The following is a 5,640-nucleotide window of genomic DNA, read 5'->3' as shown; positions in this document are numbered from 1 at the left end:
TTCCAAGGATTACCCGCCCGCTTCCGGCGGCTCTCCGTCGGTCCTTTCTGCCTCTTCTCCTTCTTGTTGTTGTCTGTTGCTGCCTCGTTCGCCGGTTTGCCACGTTTTTTTTTTTCTTTTTTCCTTTTTTTCGTTTTGGGGGTCTTCAAGCTGTGAGGGTGGCCCTCTGCGACGGGAACTTGTATCATTTTGCTTAGATCCTCCGAAGAAGGCTGGTCCACCAGCCAAAACTGTTAGGAATAAATAAATATTTTATTTTTTTTGTTTCCTATACTGCACTATTCTCGAAGTTTATATATATATATATATATATATATATATATATATATATATATATATATATATATATATATATATATATATATATATATATATATATATATATATAGTCCTACTGACAATTGAAGTAGGTTTGCCCCCCCCCCCTATTCGGAAAAGTGTTGGTGCGCCACTGCTGACGTCCTTGCTAACCCGAGACAGACATATATATACGAACAGACAAAACCTTTTGGCGCATTGAGACGCCAGCCAGGTGGGCAGCGGAAAGGGCGCCGCACCAACACCGCCTTCCAGCAGTTATTTTAGTTCGTATTCAATAGATGGCGTGAAAGCTACTACAAACCCTTAACTCACTCAGTCCCCGCCAGCTCCCAAAACGGGAACGAAACGGAGAGGTGTGGTTCAGTACGGTTTGGATCCGACAGATCGCTAGGAGGGTGACAGCCAAGAGAACCACCACTCTCTGTTAGCGAGGAAGAACGATCGCTCAATTCACTCATTGGTTCTCGGTGAACTGCTGAGCCGTTGGCTCTAATGAGCCGCGCAGACGTATCAGTCGGAGGGCAGATAGCCGAGGCGGGGCAGTTGTCTTCACTGTGAGCTGCTCATTTCTGCTGTCCCACACATCACTCGCTCTTCATGAAGAGCCGCTCAGAAGATTCGGCTTGCTCCTTGGCGACCCATCTCTAATCACGATGCAGACGGAATGCTCGAAGCCCCTGTACTTACATTTAGGTCCAAGCTTCCACAACGGCTTCAAGATATATGCAAACCGGAAACGTATCTGGAGATCCCTCGAGGAGCATGTATACGATTGCGGGCGGCTCTTTGCCGGCACCTCCATGTACATATGGAGGCAATAACTCAATGCAAGAAAAAAACATCAAATACCTCGTCAACACCTCAAGTATACTAGCGACGTCGTTTGGTTTGCCCCGCATAGCGCCAAATTGATTTTTTTAATGGCTGCTCTTTTAGATTCACTACGCAATATTATTGCGCCTTCAAGGCTTGCCAACTGCGTACGCGAGAGCAAATGAGGACAAACAAGAAAGACTGAGGAAGCGAGGTTGTTTTATGAACTAAATAGGGTACTCGCCATATCCACAAAATATTCACAGATGGGGAAATTGTGATACTATACTGTTCACGAGCACAGTAATTCAAAAACTCACTTTCCCAAATCGTGGGAAACCACTGCAGCGAGTCTGCAGCCTTCAAAATATCATTTCGGCAACCTTATAGTGTTCAGCGTTTTCTTGGTTAGCGTGTAGCATCCACCCTCACGAAAGGCAAAGGCATGCCAGTCAGAGAAGAATGTCGAAGTCTAGCCTGCTTCCTCCGTCTTGATTGTTTATTCAGTTTTGCCCTTTCTATCTCGCACGCAATTATTGAGCCATCAAGTGCATTAAAATCTCGTATTTACAACATCCCGTGAAAAGGCAGCACGTGCTTTTACTCATTTCTATGATACCCAGACCATCGCGCACTCATCACCACGCTGTTCGTGAAGATACGTCATTTTTACACGAAACTCGCTTTTGCCTAGTGCAACCATGACTGCGCTGGCATATTTCAGTCAAGGATATGACTTTGAAAAGTATTTACTAGCAGACTGCTAAGAAACACTCGAGAAAGAAGGTTTCTGTCGCGGGGCGTCGAAACAGCGACTTCACCATTCTACGCGCTGCGCTAACCACTAGACCACTGAGCCTACGCTGCTAGAGTTGTTGACGGCAAGCCTCAGAGCACCACGATTTCAGCGTGTTTTCGTGATCCCTAGCGACACGGTGCGACGGGCTCGTTTCAATGAGCATCGCCTTTAAGGAGTGGCAGGAGTCACTCCTGCGCGCGCGCTTGTCAGACCCGTGATCGGGAAAGCACGAAGGTCACTTCGCCTGCTGCCGCGGCCGCGTTCGCTAAAGGCGCGCGCCACTCCCACACGAAGATTGTAGCAGCTGTTCGCACTTATCTTGTGTGTAATTGCATGTTTGTTTCGCGCGTTTTTTTAGGGGCGAAGCTCCTTATAGCGGCACCCGTTCGTCCCGCGTCCCGTCGTAGAATGTAACCAGTGTTACGCTTTGACCTGCAAGGTATATCATTTGACCTCCAAGATGGTGCCAGTGAGAGATTTCTTCTGTGTGTTCTTTAACAATGAAAAATAGTGCTCAATGTACATGCCAATGGCTGCTAATGGGGAATGAGAGACAGCAGCATTCGGCTTTTAGTCAACACGCACGCTGCGATCCCCATTAGCAGCCATTGGCATGTACATTGAGCACTATCAGACAAGAAAGCGTTGCTACATTATACTCGCTGGGTGTAACCTCCTTAGTTTTAGAAAGGTTTAGCGAGCGTTGAGCCGCAGGGCCATGAATACAATGAACTAGTATATACCATGAATGAATTCGAGGTGGTTAAAGGGGGGAATCAGATACGAAGCGCCAGCCGTAAGAAATTAAAAGCTGAATCCTCCTGTCTCTCATTTCACATTAGCAGCCACTGGCATGTACATTGAGCACTATCTGACAGAAAAAGGTTGCTACGTTATACTCGCTGGGCGTAACCTCCTTGGTTTTTGAAAGGTTTAGCGAGCATTGGGCCGCAGTGCCATGAATACAGTGAACTAGTATATACCATGTACTCAAGGTGGTTGAAGGTGGGAAGTAGACCCGAAGCGCAAGCCGTAAGAAAGTGTGCGTGTGCCACCTCTCGTTTAGTTCTTGGAATGTCCACTGAATGGCGGTGCTTCTATATGGGGAATATATGATAAAAAGATGCGAGATGGTGGGTCTTGGAGTGTTGAATAGATGGTCTAACGGACACACAGACAGATGCATGGATGGACGCATGAACGGACACAGGGGCAGATGCATGAACGAATGCAGGGACGGGCGGACGAACAGACGCATGGACGGTCACACAGACGGGCGCATGGACGGACGCATGCTTCGCCCCATTCTCCATCATTCACTCCGTGGATATGCTGCAAACTTTATTTAAATGCGAAACATTAGCGAACTTCGGCGACTTTGAGCGTGTCTATCCATCTATCTACCCGCCTATGACTTTTAGCTCTCCTGGCCGTTTCGATAATGGTATCGACACCAAACTTGGTATGGTATAATATGACTGTATGAAGAATATATTTGACTAGTCATAACATGAAAATCATGACATGCGTGCCATGTAACAACATGACTACCTGTCACGCTCATGATGCGCTCTCGACTGTTTCGCTGGTGTCATATATACCAATTTTAGTATTACAGTACGTGAATGGATGACGAAGGTATGTGACAGGTACAAACATGATAACCATGAGATGCGCGTCATGTAACAACATGACTACATTCCATGCTCTTTATGCGCTGGCGGCCGTTTCGCTAGCTTCACCTACAACAAATTTGGTATTACGGGACGTGAATGAATCACGAAGGTATTATACAGGTGCAAACATGGTAAACATGAGATGCGTGTCATGTAACACCAGGCCTACATGCTACGCTCATCATGAACTCGCAGCCGTTTCACTAGCTTCACATGTATCAAACTTGACATTATGTGACGCGAATGGACGACATAGGTAAATGACACATCCAAACATGATAATCAAGACATGCGTGTCATGTGACTACATGGCTACAAGCCACACTGATGATGCTCTTGCGGCAGTTTCGCTAGATTCACATATGCCAAATTAGGTATCACGTCACGCCAACGGATGATGAAGGTATGTGATTGATGACAACATAATAGTCATGAGATGCGTGTCATGTGATAACATGACTACATGCCACAGTCAAGGCGCCAATACATTTTGACGTAACGTGATGCGCGTGCTCGCCGGCGTTCATTTCGTCGCGTCACCGTTGCCACGCGAGACGACGGTCCTGCCATATGCTAGCAGACGCGTGCCGCACTGCGTTGCTTTGACGCATGCGCGTTTCAGCACGTCCGGCATCCCTCCGGCATGAAAAGAGGGAGACGCAGTGTTGTCTGGGTAACCCATGGGTGCGAAATGCAGCATGTCGCATCTCGCACCGGTTGCCGTCGGGCCGTGCCAAAGGTCGCGCCTGGCGACATAGTACAGAGTGCTCACGTTTTGCTAACACAGCGTTGCTGTGCCCAGCGTGCGCTGCGTCAACGCCACAATGGAGTATATTGGGCCCTTCATGATGCGCTCGCAGCCGTTTTGCTAGCTCCATATATCAAAAATTTGGTGTTACGTAATCTCAATGAATGACGATATATATGACTGTTGCAAACATGATAATCCGAATACGCGTGTCATGTAATAACATGACAAATACCACGCTCATAGCGTGCTCACGGCCGTTTGGCTAGCTCTACGTATACGAAATTGGGTATCACGTGACGTGAATAGATGACGAAGGTAAGCGACGCATCCAAACATTACGACAGCGATGCATCCAAAAGATCACGACACGGAAGTCATGTACGGCATAATTTACCTCCACCTGATATCCTTGTGCTGATTTTAAAGTGACATATCAGCAGTTCTCATTCGTGCTTCGCATATCAGCGATTCCGACTGTACGTGGGATCTGCCAATTTTTTATTGTTCAACAATGTACAGGAGAAATCTTCCACCGGCACCATTTTGTTGGTCAAAGCGTAAGACATGTTACGCACTACTACGAAGGACGAATGGGTGCCGCTTCAAAGAGCTTCGCCCCTTAAAAGGCCGAAACCTACAAATAACTTCTGCATAAACTTGGCCAAGTTTTTTGGCTATTTTTTAGCACCCCGGAGTGTGGGCTGTGCGTTTTTCATCACTGAGCTACTTCGTCAGCTAGTCGCATCAATCTTTCGCATTTGACTAAAGATTGCCGTGGGGAAGGACACCCAAATGAGCCTATATACCAATTTTCGGGAGGCCTAGCCCATTTCAGTCAGGCCTACTATAATAGTCAAAAGTAAAACTATAGTATTTTATCTGTTGTGTTCAACTCACCGCCGTGGTTTCATGCCATGACCCCAACGTGCTGCATACCCAGTGTTACAAAAGGTTAGCGTGATCATGGTTCGCTACCTTACCGAACGGATTGAAACGCAGAGTGAAGAAACCTTCATCAGAAGATAGTATACACATTTTTTTTGGGGGGGGGGGGAGGGAGTTCAGAATGGAAATATTTAATTGCTTTTACCGTCGTTTTAATTCGGAGAAAAACTAATTGCTTCTCGTCGCACATAATATATGTGAATGTGTTCAAACGTAAGGCTTTTTGCGTTTCCTTTTCTCTTTATTTTCTTGAGTCATTCGTGTTCTGTGAGAATACTGAAGTGCTGTGTGTTACATTGTGTCTAAGTTCCCTTGTTTGTACACGCCACGGAAGT

The 5,640-nt window shown here is 46.5% G+C and overlaps 1 pseudogene; it reads left to right on the top strand.

Moving 5' to 3' along the window:
• Positions 1 to 5,057: 5,057 nt before the first annotated feature.
• On the top strand, positions 5,058 to 5,203 carry LOC142804318 (U5 spliceosomal RNA; annotated as a pseudogene).
• The last annotated feature ends 437 nt before the right edge of the window (positions 5,204 to 5,640 follow it).

This window comes from Rhipicephalus microplus, chromosome 3 (assembly GCF_043290135.1).
Source record: "Rhipicephalus microplus isolate Deutch F79 chromosome 3, USDA_Rmic, whole genome shotgun sequence".
In the NCBI taxonomy this organism is placed as follows: domain Eukaryota; kingdom Metazoa; phylum Arthropoda; class Arachnida; order Ixodida; family Ixodidae; genus Rhipicephalus; species Rhipicephalus microplus.
Note: the sequence above shows the minus strand (reverse complement) of the source record. Positions and strands in the feature narration are given on the sequence as shown.